This window comes from Grammomys surdaster, unplaced genomic scaffold (genome assembly GCF_004785775.1).
Source record: "Grammomys surdaster isolate TR1022 unplaced genomic scaffold, NIH_TR_1.0 132, whole genome shotgun sequence".
Lineage (NCBI taxonomy): Eukaryota > Metazoa > Chordata > Mammalia > Rodentia > Muridae > Grammomys > Grammomys surdaster.
Window position 1 is genome coordinate 3,862,086 of NW_021604590.1, and position 17,071 is coordinate 3,879,156.

Sequence of the window (17,071 nt, forward strand, 5' to 3'; positions counted from 1 at the left end):
TTGTTCTCATTTGTTCAGTTTAAGCTGCAGGCTTAGTAACATGTTAACAGCCTTTGAAGGAACCAGTCGAGGCCTGCTTTACCTTCAGAGGAATGCCGGGCTCCCGACTCGCATATCAAATCCTTGAAATCAGGACACAGGTCTTTAGTCACAGCATTATGGAAGACCGTAAATAAGAAATACGAGGACGAATGCATAATTCAAAAGCAGCAAGCATCTCCTTCTGAAATAAGAATTCATTTAAGAGTTCCCCAGTATCTAGATGCTCAGAATAGTGCTAAGCCCGTAGCTCGTTAAGGCTGCCAGATGCTGGTTCCATCGTGATAGTGTGTATCTATCAGTTTAGAGGCTGGATAGATGCATGGCACAGATGGAAGGCACGATTCTAAAACCACCAACGGCTACAAACGCAACACAAAGTGTACAGGAGAGTGCGAGCCCTTGCGGAGGAGCAAGTTTTGACATGCCGATGCACCGTTAAGGGAAATCACTCCTGTTCAGTAGAATTCCTTACTTGTCCTCTATCCTCCGTACTTACAGAAGCTAAAAGTTGGGTCAGTACACCTTGTGTTTCACTCTATTAAAATACACCCTTATCATTTTATTTCTCTAAATGTTAGAGCTAGGTCTCAGTGCTTTTCAACAGAGTCACTTGTAACAATACAACGGTAAGAGTTATTTTCACACCCAGTTCTTTGTAGAGCTGAAATGCTCAATAATTTTAAGAATTCATTGTTATTGTTTTCTATTTGGGAGTCTAATATATAATATAAAGAATGAAACTGTAAGATGTAAGGGCTGGGAGTTGGAAATGTGCACTTTCATTCGATTTCCGAATAAAATAAATATACACAGAATGTTTTTACTCCTGGGGGATCCTCACTTAAAGTAAATTATTAAGAATGGAAGGTGCTAATATGTAATATTACTAAATTCAACTTCCAGACAGATGACTCACATTAAGCTGTCCTGAGAATGTTTAAGATTTTTATCATTTGCTACCCTCCCCACAAAGACACAATAATAACACCAGCAAGCCTCCACATCCCTCATGAAGTTGTCAGTGCTCCTCATCACCCATTATATTTCTTTCAGTGGCTAGCAACAATTAACGGAGGAGTGAGGAGTGAGAGGCATCCAGAAGCTGGCTTGCTGACTTGCCAGCCATCTTCAGGTTTACATTGCCCTCTTTAGGCCAGCCTGCGATGGCGGCTCAAAAGAGACAGCCAGCTCTGTGTCTTAATTGGTTCCTGATGTCCAAGACTTTCCCCTCTCCCTGCTCACTGCCTGTTCTTGTCCAGTATGAGCCCACCCTGAAAATGTGATTTTGTTATAGTGCACAGCTTCTAGAACACTCCTAAGAATCGATGAAAATGATATACAGGATGTCTGTGTCTCTTGAAATCCATTTTCAGGGCATTTCGAAACAACCATAGCTGTTGCCTCTGCCCTTATCAAGATGTGTATCAGGGATATAGCCGAATATTCAAGGCTTGTTTACAGATGGTAGAGATTGGGAAGAATATCAGAGTTTACCAAATGAGACTGTGCACAAACCGCTTTCTAAGCTGTTTCTGTCTCGGGAACAAACATAAACACAGCATTTATGTCAGACTCACCTTGAATCTGACATACAACTAATAATGAAATGTTTCTGGGTGGTGGCCCAGACTATGCAAATCAGAAGACTTTGGGTAACAATTCCCGAAGCGATTATAACTCACTTAATCCTGACAGCCACTGATCTAGGTGACCAGTCAAATGTCCATGGTGGTCCCCATGGGTGACAGATGTTTCACAGAAACGTAAAAGAGCATAAAGTGTAAGAACTTTGAATACTCACACACACTCACACACATGTACACACACATACAATGGACTTGAACAGCCTCACTAAGACTCCAAGATGAGCTATGCCCACAGCACTCACGACATGCACACATATACACACATGTACACGCCACATATACACATACCACACACACACACCACACACATATACATACACATGCACATGCATACCACATACACACACACCAAATACACACACACCATATATACATATACACATGCACACACATACCAGATACGCATGCCACATACACACCACACACATATACATACATATGCACATACATACCACATACACACACATGCACACACATACACCATATACATACACCACATACACACACATCGTATACACATACCACTTACACATACACACACACCGTATACACACACCACTTACACACACATACACACACGTACACACACACAAATATACAATCTGGGCTGAAAGAGCCTCATTAAGACCCAGAGACGCGCTATGCCCACAGCACTCACACCATGCAGTCACTCCACATTTTCCAGAAGAGCTATTGCTTGAATCTTGTCCTTGGATGCATCAGCCTGCAACAGCAGTTCATTAGCAGTAAGTACAGCAATAAATAACAGTGAGGGATTGTTCTGTTCCCAGCTCCAGCAGTAATTGCATTAGAAAGCCATTTATTGAAGATTGCAGTAATGGTACATCCCTCACCTTAATTTCCAAGCACAGGAAACATCTTTACGGAATAACCAACAGGTGCCACATTGAGATAGGCAATCAAGGACTCATTTCTGGCAGGGTGGGATAAGTCTGGCATTTGACTGATTGAAACCCAAGAGACAGTTTCTCCTAGATTAATATTTTGGGTCAATGTACCCAAAGAGGCATTTCTCATGTTAACTAGTAACCAAACTAGGTAAACTGACAAGAGGTTACAACTTTCTCTTCAAAAGCATAGCACATGGAATTTTCATGAACCATGAAAATCATCCTTTTAAATCAACATGCTGTTGATTTTTCTCTATGAACCTTGTATTTGTACATCAGTTTAAAGCACTCTTTTATGAAAGAACACATAAGCAATAGAAATCAAGGTCTAATTTTATATCTATATGTGTTAAGACATAGAGTGTGGTACTACCAGTAATGTTTTCCTTGTTCAGGTCATGTCAAAGAATTAGGATTTGGCTCAGTAAAGGAGCCAAAACATCACAGTTTTGATGTGATCAGGGCTGTGCCATTCAAGGAGACACCAGCTGCTTCCTGTTAGTGCTTCAAGGGACTTCTCTGGCTACAGGGTATTTGGGCAAAAACATCTGTAAAGTGCTATCCAATACAGAGATGAAATTATTCTTCAAGAGTCTGTCACCCAGGAATGAGAGTTTGCCTGTATTAGCATGCCATGTGTTAGATTCTGAGTTATTGAAGATACCTGGACACATTATTTAGTGAAAACCCTGCAAGCTTTGCCCATTACAGATCAAGATACATTTGACACTGTGGTGGTGCTTTCTCCTACGAGTCTAAAGACAGCTCCCACTTCTCCTTCCCTGAGAAGGACCTCTCAGACCCTCCAACCAATCTGATTTGCTCAACTCACTGTCACTCAGAAGACTTGTTTTTAATCTCTGAGCCATGCTTTACCAAGTTAACTTAGGTGGCAGAGTATGACACTGTTTGAAGTCAAGGCATAAATAGAAGGCAAAACCCAAAAGGTTTTTTTTTTTTTTTACTGAATACTTCTGAGGCATCAAAATAATTCCTAAATTGTATGATTGTTAAAATCCAAGCATATACATACATTCAAGAAGCATATGCATACATTGTCATGAGTACCGTTATATTTGGTAGGCAGAATACTAGATAATGTTAGGGCCTACAGGCTTTCCAATTCTTCTCCATATCATCATCCCTCAAAACATTTTTTGCACTTTCTGTTTAATTAGAATAAAGTGGTACTTCTGAACTGTGGATCCACAGAAGAATCCTGTGAGAAAGGTCCTGTAGAAGCTGAAGTTAATTATTGTGACCGGAGGCTGAGCATTTGTGGTTTATGGAAACATTCTCCCTATGTGGTACACACTTGGAATATATTACAAAAGTTTCAATTAGGAGAAATTTAATTCAATGTGGACATATCATGACTAATCTTCAGCATCAACTCCACTGGGCTCAGATTCATCATGGAATCACACACCTCTATCTATGATTCTAAAGATGTTTCCAAAAGGGTTTGACTGGAGAGAGAAGGCCCACTCAGTATGGGTGCCACCAACCCAGAAGCTGGAGTCCCAGACTCTAGAGAAAGGACAGAATACAGCAGAACATTCTTTCTGCTCTATAACTGCAGATAAATGTGCCCGTCTGTGTCACACTACCGCCGCTGTGCCTTCCCCACCACGATAAGCTGTACCTTCGAGGAACCAAAGTAAGACTTCCATCCCTGAGTGGCTTTTGTTAGATACTTTGTCACTGCAGTGATAAAGGGAACTGACTGGGTCTCACTACTCACCACGTAGCTTTTCTGGTCCTTTGTCTGTGCTTCCAGTTTCTAGTAACAGTGAAGAAATGCTCACTAATACAGGTATTCAGTGTGTCTGTTGACTGAATGGAGAGTGAGGGGCATGAATAAGTGAATAGATGAATGAATGAATGAATGAATGAATGAACAAATGAATGAATGAGACAGGATTATAAAATATGGGACTCTATGACAGAGGTGACTATAGGAATGGAAAGAACGTAATTGTGAAGCTGTGATGCCCAGGACTGAGATGAGACACACAAGATTCAAAAGGGAGAAACTAAATACAATGGTAACAATAGATGTACGGTAAAAGTGTGTGGAGAGCTATATGGGACACACAGGAAGCATCTGTTTAGCTGTGGGAGATACATATGATGCACACTGAAACCAGGGCCAGTATTGAACCCAATAGATACTATTGTTCCTGTGAATTTATCTGTGGTAAAAAAAAAAATTAATTTACACATTAGACATAGTAAGAGATTGATGATAATAAAAGCATAAGAATACACTGTTAATAAAAGTGTGAATATGGTGTGTTCGCCTCTTGAGATAGCTTACTGTCTTCTACTCATCCTTTTCCTATTAACTTGGGGGTGACCTAAGCCTTACAAGGAAAGCTGAGGGTAAACGGGGCTGCTATACATGGCTTCCAGTCAATCATTCTAAAAAGTACCCCATCCTTGCTCCAAAGACAACCAAGGTGCTACCTGCTGGGTCCTTCGCTATGCATCCAGAGATGTGCAGATCTGATATACTGAACGTGTAGACTCCCTGTGCACAAGTCATTCTGTAACAGCTGGGGCATTTGACAAGCACTTATCTCCTTGGAACAAAAGACAGCATGACAGGATTGGAGGGGACCGTCTTTTCTCGTGCGCACAGACCGTGGAGATGGCCACAGCAGTGGAAAATATCAGATCATCTGAGGCAGAAGAGTCCAGGCTAATATTAGTTTTCATATCAATGGTTGCCATGGTGATACCTATAAGGATTTAGCAATGGTCAAGCGGTTCACAGTTTTAAAAGAGGCTGCTGAAGTAAAAGAAATTGTGACTCGCTTTTTGTTCTCAAGATTACTCATCTCACAGGCTCCTGTAAAACAGCTCACTTCTTTTCATTGTTCTTGGCGAGCCTATGAAAAGACCCACAGTAGAGCCTACCATTTGATGCTTGAAGGCTCACTTCCCATGTGGTTTTGAATTAAGGTTTGGCTCAGGGGTTCTGCGCATTCTTACAAACACCACCAGGCCATTTGTGTATCTGCTTCCTGATCCCCAGTCTTTTCTTGTAAGAGTTTCTTCACTCCAGCCTTAGGGCCTCACCCTCTTATTACCTTCTAGTGGGGCATATATATGTAGTAAACTTTTTTATTTACAATCAGCATGTTTCAAACATGTTGAACGATAGTTTGGTGTCATATATCTTAATTCATCGATCTCCACAGAAAGACCGTCAACTCTGAAGGTCTTGCTCACACTACCGTTTTCCAGTGTAATAAGCCTACTGCATGGACGATATAAGAGGAAAGTCCTCAAACCAGACGCCATACAGGGTGAGAGCCGAGAAGAAAAGTCACTAAACCTGGGTCATGCAAATTTGAAACTGGGTGTTGTGCTACCTAGCTTGTCACATTGACACATGCTAGAGACATCTGGAAAGAGGGACTCTCAGTTGAGAATATATCTCCACAAGATCTGGCTGTAGACAATCGTGGAGTGCATTTTTTTAAATAAGCGATTGATGCGGTAGGGCTGGCCCCGCCCATAGTGGGTGGAGTCACTTCTGGGCTGGTGGTCCTGGGTTCTATAAGAAAGCAAGCTGAGCCAGCCACCAGCAGCAAGCCAGTGAGCAGCAACTCATCCATGGCCTCTGTATCAACTCCTCCTTCCACACTCCTGGCCTGACTTCCCTTAGTGATACACCTGGAAATGTAAGATGAAACAAACCCTTTCCTTCCCAGTTTGATTTTGTTTGTGGTGTTCTATCACAGCAAGATTAACCCCAACTAATACAGATGTCTTCCTATCACTTTATTCTCCCCAACCCTCTTAGCATAGCCAGGACCAAGTCCTCCAGACTTTACCTCAGATACTCTGGGTCTGTCCATATCCAGACCTGAGCTGCACTATTCTCTCTTCTGGTCTCCTGTCCAGTTTCCCCTCACATGAATGAGTTCTCTGGTTACAGAGGAGATGCTCTCACCTAGGCCTACAGCCTCCACCTCCCATCCTCCCTGTGGCAAGGACAGCATTCTCTGATGCTGAGCCCTTTCTTCCTTCACTCCAGTCAGCAGAACCACCTACCCATCTGCATTTTCAGTGTCATGAAGGTCACACCTCATAGAGTGTGGCCCCTCTGCACTTGTGCATTGGGGGACTATCTGACGTATCACCTCCACCCTTCACTAATTAAGTTCTCCTTAGGATCTTGGGACACTTCTGTTCATGTCCCCAACCTGTACACTGCCTGATATGTGTGAGATGTACATTGGATGCTGCTGATAGACAGTGGTGAGTTTCCATCATTGAAAGCAGTGCAGTAGTACAGTCAGGGGTCAGTCTGCAGAGCTGCTGGCCAGGGGCTCTCTACTTCTGCTGCATACACAGAGAAAAGAAAACCTGCAGACAGAAGTCAACAGACTTTGTAGATTTTGCTTACATAATCTAGGCACACAGCAGACACTCAAAGATTCAAATATTTTTCCTTATCATTTGTAAATATGGGTGGGACACATGTTCTAGGGACAGGACAGGATAGGACAGGACAGGACAAGATAGAATGGGACAGGACAGAACAAGACAGGATGAGACAGGACAGGACAAGATAGATAGGACAGGACAGAGCAGGACAAGATAGGAAAGGACAGGACAGGACAGAACAAGACAGGACAGGACAAGACAGGACAGGATAGGACAGGACAGGACAGGACAGGACTGCCGATGATGCTTCAGAAACACAAACCTTGCCACTCTTCTTAGTTGGATTGGGGGAGTGTTGAAACACAGTTTCTAAAGGTCAGAATAACTATTCTTCACCCTGGCCTCTGAAGTCAGGTGCTGGTTCATACTCCCTGAGAACAAGTGACTAATCATGATTGGAAAGCCCAAGGCTGAAAATCCAGAGACTTTGGTATGATGGTCCTCGACAGGTTGAAGAAGCCCAGCACAGACAAGTTTCTCTGTCTGCCTGTGGAGCTTGGGATAGTCTGAGCAGGACTCAGACTCACCAGCTCTTCTTGCTCCTGTGCTAACCTTAGCTGGCCTGCGTAGCCTAGGTTTACTTTACCTGTATTCTTGTTGTCCACCTCACTGGCTAGACCTGCTTCAAGATCATAGAGAGGGTTAACTGAAACAGCTCACTTAGCAAGCACTGGGCTCTAAATGCCACATGGTGCTCACATTAACACCCTTCAGCCACTCCCTCTGTGGGACAGAGGTCTGGTGTTCTCATTTGACCTCCATGGACACAGATACAGGACTTTGAATAGGAAGCTCTCATAGAGTCCTGTCTTTTTGACAGTGTGAAGGGTGTGGGCTCTCAACCTTCCTGGGCTATGCTGCACCAACCCCACCTCACAGGAGGAAAATGCTGAGGAGATACAGTCAGGATTCCAGGCAGCTCGATGGCTGTGACTGCTGACTTGGTTACTTTTATTCTGCTTGAGCAAGACAGGCGAATTGTGGAACTGCATCAGCTCAGAGGCACAGGACCTGAAAGACACTGAGGCTGACACGGAATGAGCTTGTGCAAACAGACGGCAGCCTGTGCTTTTCTGACCCCTCTTTCCAGCCTTGAAGCCATGTTTTATCTCGCTCTATTATTTTATGACAAGATCTTGTGTAGTTTGGATTAGCCTAGAATTTACTTTGTAGTCCAGGCTGTTTCCAAATTTGTAATTCTCGTGCCTCAGTTTCCCAAGTGTTGGGTCCACCACCATAACTACCAGCCAAAACCATGTTTGAACTATATTTATTTGAGAATATTTCTAGATACCGCACACTGCAAATATACCAAATGCACATACTGTTGAAGACAGATCTCCTCTTTTCCTTCCTTTCTTCTCTCTCTCTCTCTCTCTTCCTCTCTCTCTCTCTTTCTTCTCTCTCTCTTTCTTTCTTTCTTTCTTTCTTTCTTTCTTTCTTTCTTTCTTTCTTTCTCCCCCCCTTTCTTTTCGGGTGGGGAACAACATGGCTTAGCACCAGGATAAAGAAATAAAATATTAAGCATGGTCAGCGCTTGATGTCATCCATCAAAAGAAAAACATGAAACAACAACAATCAACAAAATAAACTAACAAAAAAGCAAAAACAAAACAAACCCACCTTTGGACTCTACAGAGCTCAGTTCTATAATAATAAAAAAATTTCTTATGATTGTTTGATGAGCTACTCACAGAGGAAACGCAAAAGTTAGTTTCCAAAAAGGTTTTGAGCAACAGGACCATATCCCCCTCAAAATAACCTCCCTTTATTGTTAAGCACTTAGTAGGTGACAGGCTTAATAAGTACCTAGTAGGTGACAGGTACCCTGTAAGCACTGTACATCCTATCATTTAAACGTCAGATAGCCCCTACCCCATCATTCTTAACCTCAAAAATGAAAAGTTAATGAAGTGGCTTGAGGTCACAGCTAGGGAATGCATTTACTGAAATAGGTGTATTTCCTTCCCTACTCTGACTATCTGGCCTCACTGATATTGTGAGACACAAGAAACCTCTTGTCTCTGATGGTGCTTCAGTCAATCAGTCAGGCAGGCAGTCAGTCATTTGAATGTGAAGTGACTGGCCCCCATCCCCACCCCCATGCATGTTTGCACACATAACCCCTAGTTGGTACGTTATTGACTCTTGTTGGTCAAGGAGCTAGCTGATGGAGTAAGCCGCTAGGGTGGGTCTTTGCAGTTACATCTTGTCTTGCTTCCCATCCTGCAGACTTCTTCCTGGCCAATCCCCTGTGAGAGACTACCAAGGGCAAGTTCATGGGCTCCTTCCAGACTCTGTGCCCTCCCTATTGTGATTGATTTTACCATCTGAAATGATGGGACGAAAGAAAGCGCTCCTCCCTCAGATGCTTCTGTGAGCTACTTGGTCACAGTGATGGGAGGGAGACGAATAACACCACGTTTGAGTTTCCTGCCTCCATATTCACTAATCACAGATCAAAAATACTCAGAATAATAGAAGCCTCTGCTCCGTGCTTTTGTAGACTTTTCCCCTCTCGTGATTCCTAAACTACACAGAAAGCAACCACTTACACAGGAATTACATTGAATTGGTATTATAAGTGGTCTTGCTATGGCTGAAAATATATGGGACATGGTGTGTTGGTTGAGTGCAAATTCTATGCCATTTTATAGATGAAGCTTTAGTTGGTGTCATCATGATACCCATGAAGTAGCCTCAGAACAGTGCCCCATGGATTCCTGAGAAACAAATGTACTTAAATATCACCCCCCTCTTCAGGGAGACAGCATCTCTTTGAAGGAAGACAACTTGCTTTGTTCTGTTTTCTAAAACCCTTTTATCCTTCACTAAGTGGGCTTCGCTGAGCCAGTACACAGTACCACTGTAGAAGATATGCAGAGATCTTTGAGACTGGGTGAAGACAGCTTTGGAAATGCATAGCGTTCACTAACGCTCAGATGAAGAGAGCCTTCCAAATGGGAGGCAGAAATGAGCCTAATAGAAACTTGGGGAAGCATTTGTATCCAGGTATCGCCATGCTTTTGTGGAGAGATAAGCCCATCATATTTATAAACAGAATGTGTGCGTGTGTGTGTTGGTTTATTCAGTTATATAGTAGCTACACAACACTCAGTTTGTATAGTCTGGAAATTTAGTGTTGTGATTGATAGCGAGAGTTATAATTAGTAATAAGGAGATTAGGCCTCACTAACCAGTTGGTGAATGTTAGCATTCCTTTAGCATTCCTTCTAAGCTCTGCCCCACAATTACCTGGCTACAGCCAGGTGTCCTGACTCACTATAAAAGGGGCTGCTTGCCCACTTCTCACTCACCCTCTTATCCTCTTACACTCCTCCCTCTTTGTCCCTTCTCTCCCCATTCCCCTCCCCACTCTCTCTCCATGTGTTCATGGCTGGCCTCTACTCCTCTAGTCAGTCTCTCTCTCTCTCTCTCTCTCTCTCTCTCTCTCTCTCTCTCTCTCTCTCTCTCTTTCTCTCTCTGTGCCTTTCTGTCTCTACTCCCTCCTCAACTCCCTTCCCCAGGCCCTAAGTAAACTTTATTCCATACTATTTCGTCCATATGGCTAGGACCTCAGTGGGAAGGGATGTCTCAGCATAGGCCTGTCTTCATCATACACTGTGCCTCATTTTACATTTTACAGTGAGGACGACCAAGTGTCTTCTTTATGGGATTGCCTGGGAATCAAGGTCATTGAGTGTACCCAGCTGTGCCTAAGCTACAGTGGTGAGCACACTGTGGTAGTTTGAATGAGAATGGCCCCATAGGCTTATATATTTGAATGCTTGGTCCCTAGCTGGTGGAACTGTTTGGGAAGGATTAGGAGGTGTGGCCATGTTGGAGGAGGTGTGTCAAGAGTTAGGAGTGGGCTTTGCAGTTTTAAAAGAGCCTTGCCAGATCCAATCTCACTCTGACTCCAACTTACAGATGAGGATATAAGTTCTCAGTTACTGCTCCAGCACCATGCCTGTCTGCTGCCATGTCCCTTGCCATGAGGGTCATGGACTCACACTATCAAACTCTAAGTAAATGCCCCATTAAATGTTTCCTTTTATAAACTGCCTTGGTCATAGTGTCTCTTCACATCAATAGAAAACCAAGGCACAAACATAAGTTAGTGTTGTTATTAATAGCTATGTAAGCACATTAACTTTTGCTCATAGTCATTATCTGTAGTAAGTCATAACAGGGCATTTGTCTTTGACATTGGTAGGCTAATTTAATTTATTTAATTGGGCTACATTAAATCTGAGGAGTTTTTGTTTGTTTAAGATTAAGAGTGATTTCTCAGTCAATATTACCATGTCTGAGATTAATGAAAAAATCCTCGGACCATTCCTGAATGAGTCCTGGGAAAGAAATCATCTGGTGTGTACTCTTCAGAACATGAATAAACATCTTTACTTTCCCATGGAAGATTTTGTCATATTCAGAATGCATGACCACAGTTTTATAACATTTTACCACAAAGTTGCAGGCCAAGAAAATAGAGGAAGTATTTTCTTGGATCATTGGCCTTGATCTTATTAGAAGAAAATTCCCTCATTATGAACATTTGTGTTGTGCAAAGAGAAAAGTATGGATTCTTAGAGAGTCTTCTCTGAGCACAGGAGCTCCCTCAGAGACCTGTGGGGTGGGGTGGGAGGGCTCAACTCACAACAGCCATCAGATAGAACAGGGAAGGCAGACATCCCACCTCAGAGAGAAGGCAATCGATTTGGTGTGACTGACATCAGGCATTTTGTCCATTCTTCAAGCGTGTCATGGATTTAAAGGGCTTTTGTCCAGTTATCTGGGATACCAACCACAAAAAGAGCCTCTTAAAGAGAAGATGTCTTCTGAGTTACAGATGATCAGGCTGTGACCCAAGCTGTGGACACGAAAGCTTGTGAAGCCACAGCCGTTTGGTATAAGGAGACTTTCTTTCAGCTGGTATCGCTCACACAGGATTCTCTTTTGCATCCCTTAAGATGCCTATGCAGGCTTGACAAACATCTTGAAGGTTTCAAGGCTGCCTCAGATTCTTTGTACAGGATCTGAATAAAATATTCTTTTTTTCTGGTTTTGTTATCTGTTGTTCCTTTTTGCTTCTTACTCATTTTGAGATTGGGCATTGCTGGGTAACCCTTCCTAACCTGGTACTCAGTGTGTAGCTCAAACTGAGGGAGTCCTCCTGCCTATGCCTCCTTAGTTGCTATTGTTACAGACATACACCGTCATGCCCAACCCAATAAAATACTCTCTCTTACATAAGCACCCATAAGACCACAGAAAATCTCTCTTGTCTATCAATCCGTCTGTCTATATCTATCATCTATCTATTAATCATTGATCTACTTATCATCTACTTATCTATTATTGATCTACCTATCATCTATATATTTACTATCTTCTATTATCTATCTATAAATCAATCAATCATATATATGTGTATATATGTATATATGTATGCATATACATATATATATAATTTATATACTAATGCATATACATATATATATAATTTATATACTATATATAAAATTTATCTATACCCCTTCCATCCATATATCATCTCTCTATCTGACATCTATATTATGATCTCAGTTTTTATATTTAACATTTTGACTTATGCACTTTTCATCGATAGCCCATTACTTACTAATTTCAAGTAATTTTTCTTTTCACCTTTTTTTTTGGTCTTTTGTCCAAATACGGATGCCATGCAGATATTAAGACCCATGCATCTTCATTGATCTTGGACAAAATGAACTTACCTAATAAAATCTCTGTTTCTACCAGTTCTATTTGAATTCTTTCACTGGACTGGAATTTTCTACAACTTTGAATTATGGAAATACTAAGAGTAATTTAAGGTGTTTTTATAGAAAGTTGATATAAAAATGGGAATAGTGCCAGGCAGTGGTGGCACACACCTTTAATCCCAGCACTTGGGAGGCAGAGACAGGTGAATTTCTGAGTTTGAGGCCAGCCTGGTCTACAGAGTGAGTTCCAGGACAGCCAGAGATACACAGAGAAACCCTGTCTCGAAAAGCAAAAAAAAAAAAAAAAAAAAAAAAAGGAAGTAGCAAAGGAAGTGATTAAAGTGAAACCTAGTGTCACATGGGTTACCTTGATTTGATTGTTGGCATGGCAACAGCCTGAAGAGCAATGGGTGGAGAGCAGCCCTGCTGTAGATCACTCAGGAGTGAAGAGCTTAGGGGTTTCTCTTTCAAGTTAATTTCAAAGAAGAATCCCCACCCCCCTCCGAGATGCAGATGCTACCTAAACAATTTTGGCAGCACTTTCTGACTTGATAGTTGTTTTAACTTTTCAAATTTAATTCACTTTGAAGGAAGAGACAACTGACTATTGAGTTCAGTCAAAGCCTCAGGTGAAGATCAAGGTTCATCTAAATGGAGGCATTACGTTCACAGACACTAGACGTTGTAAGGAACTCAGCAGGCACCCTGTTATACCCCCTGCACCATTCCAAACATCTGCATTTGTTTGGGTATATCTATCAGGAAGGAAAACATTTGCACAGTTATTGAAAGCAAATTAGATGGCAGGCATTGAGACATAATTGGAAGACAGTAAGTACACTCCACACATTACAAAGTAACTGCCAAGACTCTACGTTGCAGGGCAGGACCTGGAGAAGAACAACAGAGTTACTGTTTCCAAGGTCTCTTGAGACAGATCCTTCACCAGATTCAAACTGCAGTAACAGATCACATGAAATAGCCCATGAGAACTCTTTTGAGACAGAGTTTTACTATATATCCTCCGATGACTGCAAACTTATAACAAGCATCATGCCTCAGCCTCCCAAATTCTAGGATTACTCACACTCATTGCTGTCCTGGGAGTCCTGATAATACATTTTAGTGTTTAAGTAGGATATGAAGTTGCAATTAAATTTTTAAGGTTTTTAATTTTCTAAGCATCAGTAAGTGAAAAAAGTAAATAAATATAAATAAATAAATAAAAGCTTTTCTAAACATGACAAACTGAGGGGCTTTTTTGAAAGAACCCTGAAGACCTGAAGAGTTCCTAATCTGAAGAGTTCCTAATGGCGAGGGTCAGACCATCCACAGAAAGATCTATCAATGCTAACACTGGTGCTCATCTGCCTATACTGTCCCTTTCCAAAGTGATTCCTCCATTCAGACATTTCTCAGTTGCAAGGGGGAGCTTGTTGGCTGTATAGCAGAGACAACCATCATCCGACACCTTATCCCGGTGATCAAAGGTTTAACACTCTCAGTCATCATATGCACGCATCCCGTGGATCCTGGATGAGACGCATACGGACGAGAGACATCATCTCTGCAGACTGTCCCCAAATACATATGACCTCAATCTATCATTCAGCAACACAGGCCGGATCCAAATCGAAGGACATGCTGTAAAATGACGTAGTGGGTTAGGATGCGATTTGCCAAGGTTGGAAAAGTGCAAGGACAGATGAGAACTGCCACTGAGTGAGGGGAACAGGAGATCTCAGATGCAACGTGGGATCCCAGTGAACATAAAACGGACCCAGGAGGTAAAAATGTGAAATGTGGGTTAAATCTGTTTTTAGTTGCTAGTATTGTACCCATGTCAATTTCTTAGTTGTAATCATTGTGTTTACAAAAAAAGAAAATGTTCACATTAGGATAGATGATGTGAGTTTTAATTCCACATAAATAGAGGCATATGCCTGGCACGTCGATGGGTCCCAACCAGCATTAAACATGCCAATGGCAATGATACAGACCTGCGGACCCAGAATGTGATTGATACCGACATAGATCTTCTCTGCAGCCCCTGACATAACCCGTCTCTCCACTGACTGAGACGACTCAGTCACAGTTATCTTCCAAGCTGGTTTTATTCAAACACTACTAACTACCTGCTGTGTGATGGGTGCTATATTAAAGTAACCAGTACACAGAGATAAGAGAGACCTCATCTCTAAGGCTGTGTTCTGTCACTATACTAAAATACCAGAGACTGGGTAATTTAGAAAGGGAAGAATTATTATGCTTACCCAGTTCTGGAGGCTTGGAAGTCTAGAAGCATAGTGAAAGCAGTTTATGACAAATAATAATAATAATAATAATAATAATAATAATAACGGAGACTGAAAGAACAAACTGAAGGAGTGTTCCTTGCTTCATGATGACACACATTTATGGTAATCAATGTAGTCCTGACAGAAGAAACTTGCTTCCAGAAGATGTGGATGAATGCCCTTTAACAACCTAATGACCTCTTGAACCATTCTCCCTCAATAACATTACATTGAGAATCAGATTTCAAAATGAGTTTATTGAGGGAAAGGCACAGCAATGAGCCTGTGTGCTGGAGAGAAGTCAGTGCTACTGTAGGCCAGCCCTCACATAGCTAAGCTGAGCCTCATGGAAGACAGGGACTAGGACAGAAGGAAGGGAGGGAAGACGGCAGGAAGGGATTCTAGGCAGAAGCAAATTTCTAGAGTCTCTGAACTATCTAGTAATATGGAAAAACTTGTAAAAGAGAGGGTGGGAAATATTTGACCAGGAGTATAGGAGGCCCAGGTGATTGGCAAGGGTGTGTATCAGGGTTGAACTTTTTTTAAAAAAATATTTTTCTCTCTTTTTAAAAAAATTTATTGGATATTTTATTTACATTTCAGATGTTATCCCCTTACCTAATTCCCTCCCACCCGGGAAGCCCCCCTAGCCTATCCCCCCTCTTCTTGCTTTTATGAGGATGTGCTCCTACCCACCCTCCCACCTCCCTACCCTTGAATTCCCCCACACTGGGTGTCTAGCCTTCATGGAACCAAGGATCTCCTCTCCTACCTATGCCCAACAAGGCCATCCTCCCCTACATATACAGCTGGAGATATGGGTCCCTCTCTATGTGCTCCCAGGCTGGTGGTTTAGACCCTGGGAGCTCTGGTTGGTTGGTATTGTTGCTCTTCTCATGGGGCCTCAAGCCCCTTCAGCTCCTTCTGTCTTCTAACTTCTCCATTGGGAACCCTATGATCAGTTCAATGGTTAGCTGTGAGCATCTGCCTCTGAATATGTCAGACTCTGGCAGACCTCTAAGGAAACAGCTATATCAGGCTCCGGTCAGCATGCACTTCCTGACATCCACATCAGCGTCTACCTTTGGTGACTACACATGGGATAGATACCCAGGTGGAACAGTCTCCAGACGGCCCCTCCTTCAGTTTCTGTCCCACACTTTGTCTCCATATTTGCTCCCTTGAGTATTTTGTTATTCCATCTAAGAAGGACTGAAGCACCCATACTTTGGTCTTCCTTCTTCATGAGCTTCATGTGGTCTGTGAGTTGCATCTTGGATATTTCGAGCTTCTGGGCTAATATCCAATTATCAGTGAGTAAATACCATGTGTGTTCTTTTGTGATTGGGTCATCTCACTCAGGATGATATTTTCTAGTTCTATCCATTTGCCTAAGAATTTCATGAATTCATTGTTTTTAATAGCTGAGTAATACTCAATTGTATACCACATTTTCTGTATCCATTCCTCTGTTGAAGGACATCTGGGTTCTTTCCAGCTTCTTGCTATTATAAATAAGGCTGCTATGAACATAGTGGAGCATATGTCCTTGTTATATGTTGGAACATCTTCTGGCTATATGCCCAGGAGTGGTATAGCTGGATTCTCAGGTAATGCTATGTCCAATTTTCTGAGGAACCGCCAGACTGATTTCCAGAGTGGTCACACCAGCTTGCAATTCCACCAACAATGGAGGAGTGTTCCTCTTTCTCCACATCCTCGCCATTCTTATCTCCTGTACAAAGCTCAAGTCCAAGTGGATAAAGGACCTTCACATAAAACCAGATACACTGAAACTAATAGAAGAGAAGGTGGGGAAGAACCTTGAACACTTGGGCACAGGGGAAAAGTTCCTGAACAGAACACCAATGGCTTATGCTCTAAGATCAAGAATTGACAAATAGGACCTCATAAAATTGCAAAGCTTCTGTGAGGCAAAGGACACTGTCAATAGGACAAAATGGCAA